Source organism: Toxorhynchites rutilus, chromosome 3, assembly GCF_029784135.1.
Source record: "Toxorhynchites rutilus septentrionalis strain SRP chromosome 3, ASM2978413v1, whole genome shotgun sequence".
NCBI lineage: Eukaryota > Metazoa > Arthropoda > Insecta > Diptera > Culicidae > Toxorhynchites > Toxorhynchites rutilus.
In genome coordinates this window covers 326,808,199-326,829,304 of record NC_073746.1, presented here as the reverse complement: position 1 = coordinate 326,829,304, position 21,106 = coordinate 326,808,199, and positions in this window count along the sequence as shown.

Genomic DNA, 21,106 nt, shown 5'->3' with positions numbered 1-21,106 from the left:
CTCTGATAAACGTGATCTGATGACATTAGATCACCAACTAAAATCTACTTCCAGATCTCGAGGTGAATCAATCGAATCTTACTACAGCAAGATCACCGAAATTGTAACGCTGATCAGTTCAGCAATTGTCATGGACGAAGCATGGAAAGGCCACGAGTCAACTCTAATAAAACTGTACAATATGATCGCCCTAGACACGTTTATAAGAGGTCTAAGGGAACCTCTTTCGATGTTCTGCAAAAATTTTAAACCAGAAAGCCTCGCAAGAGCATATCACTATTGTATAGACTATCAAAATTTAGACGCAAGAAATGTTCCTTTCAAAGGACATAATTACGCACCGGCTCCTGCTCCCAGATCTAATATTCCGCAACCGCTTCCACCACCACGGCCTTCAAAGCCATTCCAAATAATAAACCAAAGAAACTTTCAACAACCTATGAACCAAAGGAATTTCCAACATCCCACTAATCAAGGAAACTTTCAACAAAAGCCAAATCTTCCTCCCAAGTTAAACTTTCCCAACAAATACAACACCCAACAGCAGAAAGTAGAACCGATGGACGTTGATCAGTCCATACGCTCTAGAATGGTTGATTACGGTAATCGGCAAAAATTTTCTAGGCCCTCATCGGCCTCGATGCAATATCAGTTACCGGAACCAAAACGAGTAGCGCATCAATTAGAAGAATTACCAACAGAAGAAGAATATCTTCTTCAAACTGAAGATGTGAAAACTGATTATGATCAAGAAGAAGTTTCCAACGAATCAGAAGATGAAAACACTGTCAATTTTTTAGAAAGAGACATGAAATGGATGAGCAAATGGTGCGATTAAGAACACAAGTTTCTCCGCTACCTTACATAAAAGTGCCCACGACAAGAGGTGAAATTAAACTTCTCGTCGATAGTGGCGCTAACATAAATTTAATCTCTAGAAAATCGGCTTACAATTCTGGAAAAATCGTACATAAAATTCCAAATGAACCAGTAAAGGGTGTAACAGGTAAAGATTACGTTTCCGAAGTAGTTAAATTAGACATTTTTCAACCTATCGTAGACAACAAATTTGAATTTCTAGTCTTCGATTTTCATCCCTTCTTCGATGGTTTAATCGGAACCGAAATAATCTTCAATGAGAGTTTTAACCTCATGACAAATAAAAAAAATTTATATGTTTCAGGAGAAAAACAAAATTTGAAAATTCCTCTATACTTTTATTCCCCAACTCCTTCACAAAGAAGATTAAACAATGTCAACAATTTGAGTACAGTTGTTAGAACATCACATCTAACACCGACTGAAAAACAATCATTGTTTTCCATCATTAATTCATGTCCAGAGGTATTTCACTGCCCTGATAATTCTCTAACATGTACTACGAATGTCGAATGCACTATAAGAACACAAGATGATATACCCGTATATCAGAAATCCTATCTCTATCCAGCAGCTTATAGAGAAGAGGTTGATAAACAGATTTCAAAATTATTAGCTGATGGAATAATAAGACCTTCGAGATCCCCTTGGAACTCTCCTGTATGGATTGTGCCGAAAAAAATGGACGCATCTGGACAGAAGAAATTTCGACTGGTAATCGATTATCGCAATTTGAACCAGAAAACAATTTCAGATCGTTACCCCATGCCGGAAATTTCGAATATTTTAGATCAGCTAGGTGGAAATGGTTATTTTACCACTTTAGATCTAGCTTCTGGCTTTCATCAAATAAAGATGAAACGCTCTGACATAGAAAAAAACCGCATTTTCGGTTAACAATGGCAAGTATGAATTTGTGCGTATGCCATTCGGGCTCAAAAATGCACCGGCTATTTTTCAAAGAGCTATGGACGATGTACTTCGTGAGCACATCGGAAAAAGGTGTTATGTTTATATTGACGATTGTGTCATCTTTGGTAAGACGCTAGATGAACACAACAACAACTTGAAAATTATTTTGAAAGCTCTTTACGAGGCAAATCTCAAGGTTCAACTAGATAAATCTGAGTTCCTCAGGAAATCAGTTGAATTCTTAGGCTATGTTATCACAGAAAATGGGATCCAACCGAATAATAAGAAAATTGAAGTAATTCAGAAATGGCCAGAACCAAAAAGTATTAAAGAAATTAGAAGCTTTTTAGGCTTAATTGGCTATTATAGGAGATTTGTAAAAGATTTTGCCAAAATAGCAAAACCTCTTACAAACCTTTTGAGAGGGGAGAGGAATATAGATTCGAAAAAAGCAATCAAACTTGATATCAATGCCAAAGAAAGTTTTGAAAATTTGAAGTCGATTCTTACTGGTGCCGACATTTTAATTTACCCCGATTTCAAAAAACCATTCCTAATTACTACAGATGCATCGAATTACGCGATTGGCGCTGTTCTAAGCCAAGGTGAGATGGGTAAAGACAAACCTATTCACTTTGCATCTCGCACTCTTAATCGTACGGAAGAGAACTTTTCTGCTACGGAAAAAGAGATGCTTGCAATTCACTGGGCACTGAAAGTTTTCAGGAATTATATTTACGGCCAAAAATTTGTCATACTGACTGACCACCAACCGTTAACTTTCTCGTTATCCGCGAAAAATTTTAATGCAAAGCTCAAACGCTGGAAATCTTACCTGGAAGAGCACGACTATGAAATAGTTTACAAGCCCGGTAAATCCAATGTTGTTGCTGATGCATTGAGTCGTTTGCAGCTCAACTCATTAACACCGACGCAACACTCTGCCGATGATGATGATAATAATTATATCATCTCAACAGAAGCCCCTTTGAATGCCTTTCGCCTACAAATAATTTTAGAAACAACAGACACAGCACCCGACGTAATAACCACTAACCCCTTTCCCGGTTTCACAAGAATAACGATAAAAAGGACTAGATACGACGAACCAATTTTAACAGCTTTAATGAAAGAATTTTTTGCACCTTCAAAACTGATTGGTTTACACACAACCGAAGCAATCTTAGGCCAACTACAAGAAATTTACAAAAAGTTTTTCAGCCGACCCGGCCTTTTGAAAATTCGATTCACGCAAAACATTCTTCAAGACATAACCGACCCGGACGTACAACAGAGAATAATACAGGAGACACATGAGAGAGCACACCGTGGTATCGACGAAAATAAACAACAAATTTTGAGGAAATATTATTTTCCGAAATTAACTGATAAAATTCGTCAGTATGTGCGTGTTTGCGATCTCTGCAATGAAACCAAATATGACAGACAGCCTCTTGTGATTCCACTTCAAGAAACACCAACACCTAATCTTCCATATGAAATTCTTCACATAGACGTTTTCCAAATCGAATCCAACTACTTTTTATCAAGCCTTGATAAATTTAGTAAGTTTGGACGAATGATCCCCATCAAATCCCGACACGCTGTCCATATTGGTCAAGCAATATGGGAAACAGTAACAACCTTCATAGTCCCAAATGCAATCGTTGTTGACAACGAACGTGCTTTTCAATCACCCGATATTCGTGGAAAATTGATAGATTTAAATGTAAGGGTATACCTAACTCCCAATAGTAAATCCGAAGTAAACGGACCGGTAGAAAGATTTCATTCTACCATCATCGAACTTTACAGAATCCAAAAACAACTAACCCCCCGTCTACCTCCCCGTAACATAATTCACATAGTTGTGGAAAAGTATAATAACACGATCCACTCAGTTACTTTAAAGAAACCTAAAGAAATTCTATTTGGAAAAAGACAAGACTCAGACGTACCAATCGACCCAGATCGACTAGAACAAATTAGACAGAAAATGTACGACGAAACTATAGTAAAAATCAAAGAAGCCCAAACAAAACAATTAGAAAAGTTCAATAAAAATAGAAAATCCGCCCCACAGTTAGAAGTAGGTCAAATGGTTTACACTAAGGATAAAATTATAAAGCCGAAACATAAAAAATTGTTTAAAAAAACCCATGTGCAAGAAAATAACGAAGTCACCTTCAAAAATGAGAGAAACTCCAAATTACACAAAACGAATGTAAAAAATATTAGTTTGAAATCTTAATCTTTCAGGGTTCAAGCTGCGCTTGGAAATATTATTATCAGGAATGTAAATCAAGACCATGTAGCTGTTGTCCATCTAGAAAATTGCAAGATTATAGAGGGCTATAAGAAGATAGTTCATGAGATAAATACCACTTTCATACAACAAACACTACTGGACATAAAAGACCAAGTACTTATTCGACAAGACAATGATAACGAGATAACAACCATACTAAGACGAAAAATCCTCGAACTCGAGAACAACCTGAAACAAATCAAACCCGGACGAATGAAACGCTGGGATGCACTTGGCAGAGCCTGGAAATGGATGTCCGGCTCCCCAGACGCTGACGACCTCAAAATTATAAATAAAGATTTAAATGATATCTCGGACAACAACAACAAACAAATCAATATAAATGACGAACTGTACCAAGGGGTAGATAATATAACGGATAGCATCAACAAATTGATTATTTCTAACGAAAAAACGAATACAGCAATAGATCTTTTGAACATTATAATGAATTTAGACATTCTAAATGAAGAAATCAGTAACATTCACGATGCAATACTACTAGCAAGACTAGAAATAATAAACAGAAAACTGCTCAACTCTAAAGAGATCGATTTGATAGGTCAGATTCTTAGCAAGCAGGGAATCTCCCCAGTACTTTTGGATGAGGCACTCGGCTCTGCGACCACCACCATTGGAACCAACGGAGAGATCATCTTGTACATCATCAACATCCCCCACTTTGGAAACCTAACGTACCAACATCTTAAAATTGAACCCGTAATATCCAACTCGAAACGCATAAAACTGGATGGCAACGAATACCTCTACGGTGACGATAAACTCTACATTAAAACTGATATTTGTCGTAAATTAGGCAATTGGAGCCTATGTAATCTGTCTGATCTTGAAGACGTCCCAGAAAACAGTTGCATTTTTAACATAATATCTGGCAAAAACAGCAGATGCAATTACGAACAAATTTTACATCATCCAATAGTAACCGAAATGAGTCAAACAACTCTGTTATTGAATGAGGTGAATGACACATTACGAAACACTTGTGGAATATCGAACAGAAACCTAACAGGATCATTTTTGATCACTTATCAGAATTGTTCGGTATCAATAAGAAACTATTCGTTCACAAACCAAGTGATCGAAACAATAAACCAACCGATCTACCTACCCTCTATAGGTTTAGAAATCTCTCAGCACCACATCGATTATCCCATGGATATTCATACATTGAACAAGTTGCACCACAAGAATTTGGAACGTTTGGAAAAGCTGCAATTGACATCGGAGACACATCATTGGACACTCATTGGAGGATTAACCTCCTCATCAACAATAATGCTTCTGTTTACTTTTTATGTCTTATTCAGGATCAGACGTCAGTCAGCTACAGTTATCATAACAGAAACCAGAGCAGACGAACCGGAGATGGCTAGCAACAATAAACCTACTTTTTTATTCCAACCCCAGTCGTTAGGAGTCTGACCATTGACCCTTCGGACCGTTGAACCAGGAGGATCAACACTTAGGAGGAGGGCAGTTACACGCAGATACACATGGCACCAAAAATAATATTGCTGACCCGATTAACTCATCGCACGAGTGCACCAAAGTACACATTTAGTGCTGAGTTAGGCAAGCGCAATCGATCGTCCGATCGACTTGTCGCCAGGTGTAGGTTTTTGTAGAATAAGCATTTTATTGTAAATTCATTTCGAGCAACAAATAAAGTCAGTTCTGATTTAGACTCCCTTGACAGCAGGTGTGATTCCCTTTTTTAAAAAAGAAACTCCACCAGCTGAAATTGTAACTTTTATAATATAAAATTTTAGTAAATTTACATTTGAAAATGAAGTGTTCGGAATTTGAGAATGTTCGGAATATGAGACAAAATGGTATTACGATAAAAACCATTCTGGCTTACAATAAATTGGATGACTAACTCAGAATGCAGACATGACAAGACAATGAAAAATTTCCGTAAATGATTATTGGAAAAAAAATCACATGAAGTGCCAAGTTCAATTCCGATATTCGAAATTCCACAAATTTGAAAGAGATGAAAATAAGGAAAAAGATCTTATATACTCAGCTTTGATGGCACTTTACAACATTGGAATCTCCGTAACCAATTTATTTCATTTGTGTTTGAAGTAATATCGTCGTGCAACGGTGTTTCACTAGAATATTTGTGTGACTCCAAACCACGACCCAAACAGTTGCGTGAGTCATAGTTACTGTAGATGTTCACCTCCATCGAACCGGGGTGACTGCGGTTGACTTCGTTGCAACTTCCGTACAACAAGCCAAAGGTGCAAAATGGAGCCTACCTCGCGTATCAGGTGAAGAACGAGAACGGTCCCGATCGGGACAGTGTCGGAAACACGTAAATTATAGTCACGTAGGTGGGATTACCCATCAATTTCCCCGTCGAACATAGATGGAAGCAATAGGTATTCATTTTGAACGGCGTTTGGAAAATAGTCGCCATATCAAGAACCCGGGGAGATTCATGTGGATGCATCCACGCTCGCTCCGCTCCGGCCGGGGTACATGTTGTGTTGTCGGATGCATACCTTCGAGACACCTTCACTACGCTGTCGCTATGGGAACGAACGAAGCGGATGGTGCAGCAGGTGTGACCACTACTTACGGTGAGGATATTGTGGTTCGCTCGAACGATTTTCCCCCACCAGTATCAACATCATCAATGTCATGATCATCTGCATTTTGGTTTGGGGAAGCTCCGTGGGCATGGCGCTAGTGGATTCCGTGTTTGGGGCATCGCCGTTGGTGCCAGCGATGGCGCTGCCAAATTGAGTGAGATGTGTGAGAAAATTGGCACATGTTTGGCGCTATTTTGCAACGGTTGGCGTTTTGTTGACTTGGGTTAATTAAAGGAAAAGATCGTTGGTTCGTTTTTGCTCATGCGACACAAATTTTGTAATAATATCAGCTATCCGAGTAATTATGGATTTTTTGTTTTTGCGTTTATAGGATGAAAAATTATGCCACTGATCAACGCATTTTCTTTCGCTTTTAGATTGATTTTATCACAAGTTGAATGACACACTCTCAATCTTTACAAACATCAACAACAGTTCACAAAAATCGTTGAAAAACTGCATTGGGAAGATAGTGTCTGGAATGTTTCTAATAATCAGACTGTCTTCCTTCGACTTGAGATGAAACAAATTCTACCAGATGTTTATATTATAAAAACTAAAACTTGAAACAAGGTTTCATACAAAGCCAAAAAATCAATTACGCTTCTGGAAAAAGATATTTTCTTAAACTTTTTGAACGCTTTAGCTTTGTTTTTTTTTTGCGACATAAAAATTAGGTTGTCTGTGAGTTATTACTCTCCTCCAACTCGTGATGCTGGTTGAGGTAAACTTGCACTAGATGTAATCCGATACCTTTCGCATTCTCGGAGGTTCTCTCATCTCAACTAGTTTACAAGCATTAGTTGTTGAAAAAAACATCCCAGATAAAAGCACACACGAACACCAAACATCCCTCCCTCCCACGATAACATTTTTTGAAGGACACATTGAAGGAACTCACACAATTGTCAGACCCCATCAACATGATGGGAAATTTCAATGCCCATTCGGACAAATGAAGTGACAGTAACACCGATGTTCGCGAAAATGATATGTGATTATAAATTACATATATTGCATAATAGTTCATTGAAGTTTTTATCTCCAGCCAATGTTAGTCGTAGATTTATTTTCATCCTCCGACCCCCTGAACAATATTGAAAATGATTTAAATGAAAGTGACCACTTTCCAATCTTCGTGAACCTTCCACAAGTCGTGTCCATGTTCGTTGTTTTTGTTTTGAACTGTTTTTCCATGTGAACAGTTGTAATTTTGAGCAATTCCAAATGAAATCGACAAATGACAAAACATGAGTATTTTTGATTCCAATGAAAGTTTGTATTCCGTTTGGGTTGGAGGAAATATGAGTTTTCCTAAGGATTTGGGATTTTTTTTGACTTAAGTGTTACTTTCGAAAAGGGCGCATCGATTTTAGTAAGAGAAATCGTTGATAACTGGCGATTTAAACATTGATTGGGCATTGAGCCTCCGGATTCGAAAAAGGATGACTGATTACACCAGAATTACAAAAATAATATCGACGACTATTGATTTGATTTTTACCAATTTTAAAAATGGAAAACTTAAAATTCCTGATGACAGCAAAACCTTAGATCATGAAACAATCGATATGATCTCAAATTCTTTTGATGTTGATGTTTCCGAGCTTAACCGGAACACACCGTATAAATGTTGGAACAAATATTCGAAAGATACATTGCAAACTAAATTTGCTTAAATTGCCATTCGAGAGCAAATCTTACTTCGTTACGTTGCCAAAAATCTAAAAGAAACATTAAAGCAGTATTCTAGTCTAAAAATTTGAGAAAAATCAAAAATATTTTCCTTCATATTTCTGTGGTTTGGGCATTCAAGAATATACCCTAGAAATGACTTACCGTAAATCATCAATTCCTTGGTGTTAATCCATTTTAGCCTCCATCAAAAGAAAGCCAGATCAACATCGGATAATAGCGAGACGCATTAAAAGCATTCACAATTGAAACTCATACCAAATATGGAGAAAGATTTACGTACGTGAATTGAAGAACTAGAAACATTTGGAATAATAGAATGAAATTAGCGCCCAAGACTTCCGCATTAATTGGAAAAACTCATCATATAAGCTGTATTTCAAGGGAGTTGCGGATGTTAGCAAAATATTATTGACGAATTTCATGCCAAATCGTCTTAGGAGTTGGCAGCATGATCTCAGATAGTAGTGAAACGTTGTGGATGTAAAAACATGGTCATTTAAGCAACTTTGCATACTTGAAATATTAGAAAAAGAATTAGACTATTTTTCAAAAAAGGCCAAATTTTTTTTCTTAACTATGATACAAACAAAATTCTTGTCAAGGGATGAAATGTAGGAAATTATTCCAATTTTCACAAAAAAATATCAATTTTTTTTTTGGGAAAAAATTTCGCTGATAAAAAAGTTATTTAAAAATTAAAATTAATTTTCTCAAAAACGTATTTTTTTGAAATTCCCAAATAATTATATATGAATAGCCCTCTCAATTTCCAACAAGTCGTTCATACATCGGAAGATGGGCACTTTTACAGGGAAAAAGTTTTTCTTAACTTGTTCATGTTTTTTCGTAACTTGTTCATGTTTTCTTTGAAAAAAATACAACTAATCCTAATTTTGTTTAAAGTCAAGATAGCGATATAGTGTGTTCCACAAAGTTTCTTTTTCATTTTAAAACATGAACTTTTATCGAAGACATCAACTTTATATTTTTGGAATATAAGTCATTTTTGTATGAAGATTCCTAAACAAATAATAGTTTGCTCGTAACCTTTTTGTGTGTAAATTATCATGTTTGATATTTTTTTGGCATGTTTCTATATAGAAAAAAGTTAGCAGAGCATGTAAGTTGCGATAATCTATATATATAAAAATGGATTTCTGTCTGTCTGTCTGTATGTCTGATTCTTATGGACTCGGAAACTACTGAACCGATCGACATGGGCTACCATACAAATGAAAAACAAATTTCTGCATTACTCGAGAATTAACGTTTCTATGGTGAATAGAAACTTCCCCCCTCTCTCTAAGGGGAGAAGTGGAGAGGGGTCTGTCTTTATTCTATCATATTTTCTGTATCAAACATTTATTCCAAGTAGCGGAGAAACATATTATTTGCAAGTGGTTGAAAAATATTGAACGAGAATTGTGTCTTAAAATAATCTGATATTGTAATGATGAGTTTTGGTAGAAGTACTAGGAATTTTTTAGTAAAAGGTAAATTCAACGGGGTCGATTAGAAGATAAATCAATGAACAGTTCTGCGATTGGACTCATGAACTTGCGCTTAGTAAGAAAACGTGAATGTTTGAAGGTATTGATAACAAAAAACAAATTTTGGGCAGGATGAAGTTTGCCGGGTCAGCTTGTGTATACATAAAAATGTTACGAATTGAACATTAATAGTATTTTTTCAAAGAAAAACATAAAAAAGTAATTGTTCGAAAACTTAATTTCCATAAAGACGACTTGTTGGGAATTCTGAGGGCTATTTATATATATTTTTTCAAAATTTTAAAAACACATGTATTCGACAAAAATGAACTTTAATTTTCAAAATATTGTTTCTTCAATGAGATATTTTTTCCAAAAAACTGTTTGATAATTTATAATGAAAACCTATATAATTTCCTACATTCCATTATTCGACTAAAATTTTGTAACTAAAAACTTTTTCATGTTTTTCTTTGAAAAAATACTATTAATGTTTAATTCGTAACATTTTTATGTATGAATTATTTCAATTTACAGGCTCTGCTAACTTTTTTCTATTTAGAAACATGTCAAAAACATGTCAAACGTGAGAATTCACATACAGAAATGTTACGAGTAAAACACAATTTTTCTCAGGAGTCATACTAAAATAACTTATACTCCAAAAACTAAGACAGAAAGTTGATGTCATCGAAAAAAGTTCATGATTGCAAAAGATCTAAAACTTTGTCGAAATCTTGAAGTTAAACAAAAGAATATATATATAAGAATATATATATATATATATATATATATATATATATATATATATATATATATATATATACATATATATATATATATATATATATATACATATATATATATATATATATATATATATATATTAGGCTGTCAAAAAAGTCCTGCGGTATTTCCGCGAGGTGTCGTTGTAAGCGCGTAGTTCTAGTTGTATTCATTGTATCGAGTCATACTATAGCTTGTTGGAAAAGTATTTTTGTGTGCTATAATATAGTCTTTGACAGTGTTTTGTTTGGTTAAGTCGTTCGTGAGTTATAGTGTCGCAAATATGGAGCAAAATAAAGAGAAAATCCGACATATTTTACAGTACAACTATGACAAAGGCAAAAATGCATCTCAAGCTGCCAATAAAATTTGTGCTGTTTATGGACCCGATACAGTCTCCATTTCCACCGCACAACGATGGTTTCAACGTTTTCGTTCTGGTGTAGAGGTCGTCGAAGATGCGCCACGCTCCGGAAGGCCTGTCGTCGAAAATTGCGACAAAATCGCTGAATTAGCCGAGAAAGACCGGCATAGTAGCAGCCGTAGCATCGGCCAAGAGCTGGGGATAAGTCATCAAACCGTTATTAACCATTTGAAGAAGCTTGGATTCACAAAGAAGCTCGATGTATGGGTGCCACACACGTTGACGCAAAAAAACATCTTTGACCGTATCGACGCATGTGAATCGCTGCTGAATCGCAACAAAATCGTCCCGTTTCTGAAGCGGATGGTGACTGGCGATGAAAAGTGGGTCACTTACGACAACGTGAAGCGCAAACGGTCGTGTTCGAAGCCCGCTGAAGCGGCTCAGACGGTGTCCAAGTCCTCATTAACGGCCAAGAAGGTTCTGCTGTGTGTTTGGTGGGATTGTCAAGGAATAATCTATTATGAGCTGCTTCCCTATGGCCAAACGCTCAATTCGGACCTGTACTGCCAACAACTGGACCGCTTGAAGGTAGCACTCATGAAGAAGAGGCCATCTTTGATAAACAGAGGCCGCATTGTCTTCCATCAGGACAACGCCAGGCCACACACTTCTTTGGTGACGCGCCAGAAGCTCCGGGAGCTCGGATGGGAGGTTCTTTTGCATCCGCCGTATAGTCCGGACCTTGCACCAAGTGACTACCACCTGTTTTTGTCCATGGCGAACGAGCTAGGTAGTCAGAAGTTAGCCACAAAAGAGGCCTGTGAAAATTGGCTATTCGAGTTTTTTGCCAATAAGGAAGCGAGCTTCTATAACAGGGGTATTATGAAGTTGGCATCTCGTTGGGAACAAGTCATCGAACGAAACGGCGCATATTTGACTTAAAACAGATGATTGTAACTAATTTTATGAACAAATGAAAATTCAAAAAAAATACCGCAGGACTTTTTTGACAGCCTAATATTTCCGCCATATGCGAATTTTTCGATCTCCCCCACAGGAATGGCCCTGGTGTGAAAACGACATGAGACTTTTTTTTTATATTTCGCCATTGGATGAAAAGATTTGCTGCTGGCCTTTGAAGTGTAAGACGAACTGAGAAGGTCTGACTGAACTCAAAAGCAGCCTCAAGTATGTTTTACCTCGAGTGACTTATTCGTCATTATGATGAACGTTTCTGTGAAACACTTCATTCAGTAATTCCGTAATTCGGTTCCACATTTAAAGAAATGTTCCGTTGGAGAAAATAGCCAATTCCAGAAAGGTAGAAATGAAACCGTCAAAACACTTGAGATAAGTAATGCCGCAAAATCAGACCCTTTTCAGCACACACTTGGAGATCTACTTCACTCGAACTCAACCGTGGCTGGTTTTCTGAGGGTCACTTCAGACGTACCAAATTCAGAAGTCAACACAGTTCAACCAACAAAGGTTCCAACAGGGGTTCCGGTGTAATACACTCAACGTGTGGGTTGAGTGTCAGGATGGAACACGAAAATACTCGTCGGATTTCTGCATAGAAGCGTTGCTTACCTCTTTTTGTATCCGGATGAATATCCGCTGAATTTTCTAATGCAGACTGTTTTATGAAATATATTAATCTAAATGTATGGAATCAGTGACAGCCTGAAACTAAATGATTTTATGTATTTTAATGATGGACACAACGTCGTTTTTCTTTACAGTTATACCTCGATAAAAAAATTTTTTTAAAATCGATGATTTCATGATTACTCAAAAATGCGCGAAGACTAATTTTCTATCATCTAGCAGTATTTATAAACCTTTGTTATGTCCATTTAAGGGATTTTCGTAGGAAAACATGATCCGTTCTAAGTAGAGGAAAAGATCTGAATAAATTGAAGTGAAATTATTATTTATTAGTGATGAAACGGATAGTAGTTTGGCCTGATACCGGATACCGGATTTCCGGCTAGCTTCAAGGCCGGATAGCCGGATATTCGGCTTTTTATTTGCGAATACGAAATTGGAAGACACTGCATGTGTGCATGAATCGAATAAATGATTACATTTTAGAAGAAATAAACACATATCTACATAAAAATAATGTACTATGAATAAATTTTCCGTTTCGAATGGATATATTATTAAAATATCAAGTCTTCTGCAAGGAATCTTCAGCAGGTTTTTTATTCTGATAAGGATTCAACTACTGATCTTCTCAGAATTACTTAATTGCAATCTTTTTAGACCCAGGATTTCAGTCGGACTATTTAAGAGTTCTTGAACCAAACAATCTTGCTGGCAAAGTTATTGGAGTATATAAAATCTTGCAAGTGGAAAAGCCGCCCGAAAATATGCATGCGTATTTCATAAGAGAAATTGTCGCGAACTGTAATACAAACAATCCGCACATTGCTTTCCCACATATTCCTTTTTATTAAAAAATTATGAAATAAATTCAGGTAAAAGAAACATGAATCGATAAACATATTTCCTGAATGGTTTCAATCAGCTAAACGTACCGATTGGTGTTATTGTTTACCTTTATGAAATGTCCATTATATACAAATTCAACCATGTATCGATAGGCGTCGGATATTTCCAGAACTAAATTAATTCAACTTTATTGATTAATTCCGTTATCCAGATGGAGATCTAAAATGAAAACTGGACATTTATTTTAATAAGTTTAAATGTTGAAATGCTTCATTCCTTCCGTTTCCACTAGGCCAGTACTTGTTTTGAAAATGTGAAACATAATGTTCTTGAGTTTAGATAGGTCATATTCACAAAACATTGAGAAAAAGACCAATATATGTTTAAAAACTTACTAGAAACATTTATTTGAAATAATTTATACTCCAAAAACTATTTCTGCATTGTTTATTTTTAATTCTTAAAAGATATCTTAAAAAGTTACGTTCTATCGAGGTTGCCTTATATAGAGGTATGACTGTATTAGTCTATGATTGCCGACCAATTCTCACAAGATTCAATGCGACGTGGATACGAATAAGAATAATTTCAATCTCAATCAATGTCTGCCTTATGATTTAAAATGCGAATGTATAAAGAGGTCTGGTGAAACTGAACATCAGTTTCATGCTTCTTGGATTTTTCATTTATAAAATACTAGCTGACCTGGCAAACTTCGTCGCGCCCTAAATTTATATTTAGTTTTTACATCCACTTTTTCTTACTTATATTATCTAATCGCACGTTTATGGTTCCAATCGTTCTATTCTACCCTCCAAAATTATTTTTACTATAAAATGTCAGTACTTCTACCAAAACTCGACATTATAATATCAGATTATTTTCGGATACAAATTCTCGTGCAAGATTTTTCATCCACTTGCAAATAACATGTTTTACATGTTACATGGAATAAATGTTTGATACAAAAAATACGATAGAATGGACTAACAACGCTTGTCGATATATAATTGTAGCATGCGAATTTGATTTTTCGAATTTTCACATTTTCCTTCAGAGTTTTGTGAAAAATTTCAATTGTCATGTTTGGTTGAAAAATGTACATTATTTTTATGGGACCCCCTCTCCTTTCCAGAGGAGGAAGGGGTGTCATACCACCATTAAAAAATAATTTCGTACCCAAAATCCCTCAAATCCCAAATTTGGCTCCATTTGCTTGATTAGCACTCGAGTTATGCAGAAATTTGTGTTTCATTGTATGGCAGCTTCCCCTTAGAGAGGGGGGTGGGGGGGGTTAACAACATTTATTGCACCCTGGAACCTCCACATGCCAAATTTCCATTTACTTGATTAATTCTCGGGTAATGCAGAAATTTGTGTTTCATTTGTATAGCAGCCCCCCTTAGAGTGGGGGGAGAGGTCTCGAAGTATCATAAGAACCTTCCCCGACCCCAACAACTTCTACATATCAATTTTCATGTCGATCGGTTCAGTAGTTTCCGAGTCCATAAGAATCAGACAGACAGACAGAAATCCTTTTTTATGTATATATACTATTTCCCGCATCACAGAAAAAACTATGCTTTGTATGGTCATTTAACAAATTCTTCTCACACATGAAATCAAAATCAAGATCCAAGCTTCATTGGAGTATCATCAAAAATTACATCATGAACGTATCCTGCGAGTGGTAACTGTTGCTACGGACATAATCCATGTCGAACACTTTTATCGATATTCCCAGATTTATAACGCGTAAAATACCCCTGAGCATATAGATACGAAAAGATGGACGCTCCGGCTTCGCCATTCCCACATCATCCAATCGATTAGAGAAAGCGAATAATCGGGATGAATTATGTAATTGATTCGTTCGGACCTTGTATTTTCTCGTTAGTTATGAACGAAATATGCAGACTAACCCCCTTCATCCTTACGGCGTTTCCCCGACAGATGCCTGCTCGTGTACGAAAATTTATGCATGCTCTATTTCCAAAAATATTATCATCCATCACACGAGAAAACCAAGCAAAGGAAACCCTATTCACTTGAAAAAAAAAAATTATGAATGAATATTGATTTTCATCGGCCCTTTACGACTTTTTCCGGCGAGACGAAACAAATGAGCGCTACGAAATCCATCACTCATTTCGGTTCATTTCACTAGCTGAAGTGGATTATTAAAAATGAAGGCTTGATAGGGGGCACGAAAGAAAATGAATAATTCCATCACGGACAAAAACTGTTCCCACCCACACTGTTCAACTTGTTGGCGCTTGTTATTCGAGGGGATCGTACTAAACTGCTTTGGAAACAGCAAAATAAACAATCGAAAAACAATCCCTCAGTCGTTTTCCATGATTTATCGGCCGTAAGTAATAATTCCGCTCGGTCATAACCTTCCGCAGTTCCGTAACTCGCTTATCTATCATCGCAGAGCCGTTCTAGCGATCACAAACGATTTCTCTTCAGTCAGTTCTCTTTACAGCATAATTTAATATCACCTTGCTTGCTTCCGGGAAAACGTGACCTTGGAATTTATACCACCGTTTAAGTTTCCCTGCCGGAAACCACTAAACTGACGTTGAAGGAGCATTTATTCCGTCGAAAAAACAGCATCTACTTCATAATGTAACACCTGGATATAAAAAGCTTCAGTAACCGAGTGTTTACTAATATATGTCATGAAACCATAATCAAATAGTTGGTTCCAACATGAAACACAATTTCTATGAACTCGCCGAATACAGAAAAAGAGAAGTAAGTCATCAGTAAGTAAGAAGTAAGTAAGTCACTGAGTAACTTTGTGCTTTTCATCTACCCCATAGAACCTGGGAAGAGCACTGTCTCCAACTGCAGACGAAGGACAGTTGTAACGAAGTTTGCCTCTTTCTTCTTGGTCTTCAGAATGTGGGGTATTCTGACCAAGTGTTTCACTTTATTTTGTTCTAGTTCGGTTCCCGTTCGCTTCATCTGTCTTGGTCAGATAAGTTACATTTAGTTTAGTTCTGTCCAGTCAAATAAACTTAAAGAGATTGCTGAATGAATTAAAGATTGGTTTTCGCAATGTCTTGAGAGATTTCAAAGCTTTAATTACACAGTATCTGTGATTCTGAAAACAATAGAGATCAACTGTGTTTAATAATAAAAAGTAAAGATAAGTACATCCACTCGATAAAAACATAAATAAATAAAAGAACAGAGTGCATTTCATTCCAAAAATCACTAATAAATTTCGATTTTGCACAATGTTCCTTTGTTGTTGAGTGTATATTATTATTTGTATGATTAGTTTTGCAATGCTTAACTGTTATGTGTAGTGTGATAGAAGACGAATTTCATGCCAACTCGTCTTAGGAGTTGGTAGCACCATCTCAGATAGTAGTAAAACGTTGTGGGTGTAAAGACATGGGTCATTTAAGCTACTTTGCATACTTAAAATATTCGAAAAATAATTAGACTACTTTTTGGAAAAAAAACCAAATTTTTCTTCTTAATTTTTTACAAAACTTTATAACTTAAAAACTATGATACCGACAAAATTCTTGTCAACGGATGAAATGTAGGAAATAGTTTAAATTTTACCAAAAAAATTTTTGAAAAAAAATCGCTGACAAAAAAAGTTATTTTAAAAATTAAAATTCATTTTTCTCAAAAACTTTAAAATCCCCAAAAATATATATATATCAATAGTCCTTAAAATTTCCAACAAGTCGTCCATTCATCAGAAGATGGGCACTTTTACAGGGAAAAAGTTTTTCTAACGACAAATTTTCTATATTTTCTATGAAAAAATACAACTAATCCTAATTTTGTTCGAAGTCAAGACAGCGATATAACGTATTCGACAAAGTTTTAGATCTGAGAAAATGTGAACTTTTGCCGAAGACGTCAACTTTGTATCTTTTATAGTTTTTGGAATAAGTGTCATTTTTGACTCCTGAAAAAAAATATATTTTGCTCGTAACATTTTTGTGTGTAAATTCTCACGTTTGACATGTTCTTGACATGTTTCTAAATAGATAATAGTTAGCAGAGCGTTTAAAATGCGATAATTTATACAAAAAAATGTTACGAATTGAACATCAATAGCATTTTTTCAAAGAAAAACATGAAAAAAAATTTCCATGTAAATGTGCCCATCGACCGATGTATGGAAAACTTGTTGAAAAATTTAAGGGCTATTATATCTATTTTTTTGCATAATTTTGAAATCATATGTTTTTAATTTTAATTTTCAAAATATTTTTTTTCAATGAATTTTTTTTCCAAAAATTTTTTTTGATAATTTTTAATGAAAACCAAAATAAATAATAATCGGTAAATAATGGGAGTCCTGTCTAGGGTACATTTTTGAATGCCTAAACTACAAACATATGAAGGAAAAAAATATATTTTTTTTAAATTTCTAGACTAGAATACTGCCTTAACAGAAATTTGAAATTCAAAATATAACTATACAAATCAGCCACTTGTCCATCTTACCCCCACTGTCCGTCCTTCCCGCACCTCCCCCCAACAAGCATGACTTCACGGAATTGTCAATTAAAAAGACATTCGTTTGAATAATAGAAATTACTGCAACCTTATTCGAAGTATGCTCCAACCGAACCCAGAACTGGGGCTGTTCTTTTATGCAATAAAGGGAAGTCTGGTTATTTTGATGCGATCCTGTTCTCAACCCAATTTTTTATTACCGTCGATGGGGGTGAAAATGGGTTATAGGTGTGAAATTGGGTCAAAAATGGAGAAAGTTACTATTAGCAATATCTTGACAAATATTGCGAATATTTTTGAAAGCTGTGAGCCGTTTAATAGGAGACATATTTCTACAACTTTCAATGCATAATACTTAACTGTAGTACAAATAGTTATTATTTAATAATTCATCAAAATCAAATAATTCCTCAGAAAAATACTCATGCCCAGCATTATATAGAACTATTAAAATTGTAAATATTGTATAGAATTATTCTTTATAGTCTTGCCAGATGAGTCACTGACTGATTTTGAACATTAAAAAAAGGTTCCATTCGAATTTCAATATTTTCGAAATAATCTCTTATTTACACTGAGTGGAGGTGAGAATGGGTGAAGCACCAAAATTGAACTGATGTAGTGATTGTCATATTTTTATGAAAATTGATAGTTTTATTCCTCATCGTAAAATGTTAGACCAGTATTTTTATTTTTGTTTCATCAGGCTGGCCATTTCCATTTTATGGTCCGAAAAACAATTTTTCCCCCTTTTTTTTTTCCAAAAATTACCTTTTAGAATAATTCATAAGTTTTGAACTACTGGAGCGATTTAGATGATATATATATATATATATATATATATATATATATATATATATATATATATATATATATATATATATATATATATATATATATATATATATATAATTGACTAATGAGCTAGTTTTGTTTGAAAAACATTACACTTAAAAAAAACAGATTTTGTTTTCATAAGTATTGATTATAATTGTTTTTCATAGCTTACATGGTTTCGGAACTAAGGTCATCATATTTTGGTGTTCTTTTTCGTTTCCGAGTCATTTTGCAAAGATAACATGTTTTCAGTTTTCGTTCAATATTCATATGCGACTGGACTACATCTATGCGACTAGTAAAATGCAACACAAAAAAAGTTTAAAAGTTATGAATTTAAAAAAAAAGGTTTTTGAAAAAAAAAGGGAAAAATTATTTTTCGGATAATCGGATTTTGCAATATTATAACTCAATAACACAAAATAACGCATCTCTGAATTTTGGGTATGTTATCTGAAAAAGGCTTAGCTTTCAAGAAAAACCATAAAAAATAAAGCGCCCTTGAACTATAAATAAAATACAATCAATAATTACAACACCAAATTCCAAAATTTTTGCAAGTATAATATTATTCGAAAACATTTTTGGCTCTAATTTAATTTGTCGATCATCTGCAGTAGTTATAAAGTTATGAGTTTAAACAAAAAGGAATTTTTGGTAAAAATGAGAAAAAATTATCTTTCTGACCACCCTAAAATGGAAATAGTCACCTATTCAATTTGATATCATCCGAATCGGTACAGTTGTTCAAAAGTTATGAATTAAGAGAAAAAGTCATTTTTTAAAAAAAAATGGGAAAAATAAAGATTTTTTGGGCAACCCTAAAATAAAAATAATCAACCTAATGATAAAAAAACGGGTCTAATGTTTTGCGATAAAAATCAAAACTACCACTTTTCACGAAAATCTGAGACCCCCACTATATTGATTATACATGGAATGGCTTTATATAAACATTTCCATCGCACTTCTAGGTGGATTGACACTATTTTCGAAACTATTTTCGAGTTTTATTAATAGTATAAACTAATCATAGTAATAGTAATAGTAATAGTAATAGTAATAGTAATAGTAATAGTAATAGTAATAGTAATAGTAATAGTAATAGTAATAGTAATAGTAATAGTAATAGTAATAGTAATAGTAATAGTAATAGTAATAGTAATAGTAATAGTAATAGTAATAGTAATAGTAATAGTAATAGTAATAGTAATAGTAATAGTAATAGTAATAGTAATAGTAATAGTAATAGTAATAGTAATAGTAATAGTAATAGTAATAGTAATAGTAATAGTAATAGTAATAGTAATAGTAATAGTAATAGTAATAGTAATAGTAATAGTAATAGTAATAGTAATAGTAATAGTAATAGTAATAGTAATAGTAATAGTAATAGTAACAATAATAGTGATAATAATAATGAAGTAATTTCTTTACTAAGTACTACTAAGTTATTAATAATAACAAGCTACGCCAATAGCACTGACTGAGTGTATCCTATGGCTTACCTTCCCTACTGAAACATATCCTAATTTCCCGAGGTAATTATGAGAGGTCGTAGAGTTCTCTGCATCTCTCTTAAGTAAATATCGGACTAACATTCCTTCCCTTTCCTTAGCAGTTGCAAGGACGTGGCCAGGACAATTCTTAACTGTTGGAGAAATCCTGCCTTCATCTAAGAGATATTACCAATCGTCAGTAACGGATGAAGGCGAGTTTTTGACGTAACAGTTCTGAATTCGTACCACCTACGATATTGTGCAACTTGCTCAATGCTAATGCCAATGCTTATATATAGATATATGAAAATGGATTTCTGTCTGTCTGTCTGTCTGATTATTATGGACTCGGAAACTACTGAACTGAAACTGAAACTGAAACTACTACTCTCAAAGGGGAGAAGAGGGGAGGGGTCTGTCTTTATTTCATCATACTTCTTGTATCAAACATTTATCCACGAGAATTGTGTCTGAAAATGATCTTAAATGACGTCAATATTTTTAGATTAATAATTTAACAGTTCTGCGATTGGACTCATGAACTTGCGTTAGTGAGACAACGTGAATGTTTGAAGGTATTGATAACAAAAAACAAATTTTGGGCGGGACGAAGTTTGCCGGGTCAGCTAGTCTTTAATAATAAATTGTAACCATATGTACAATACGTTTTTGTTGTTCAGTTGACTCCATTTCAAACATCGAAGGCTGGCTTGCTAATCAATCGCATCGATAAATGACATTGAATCGATCCC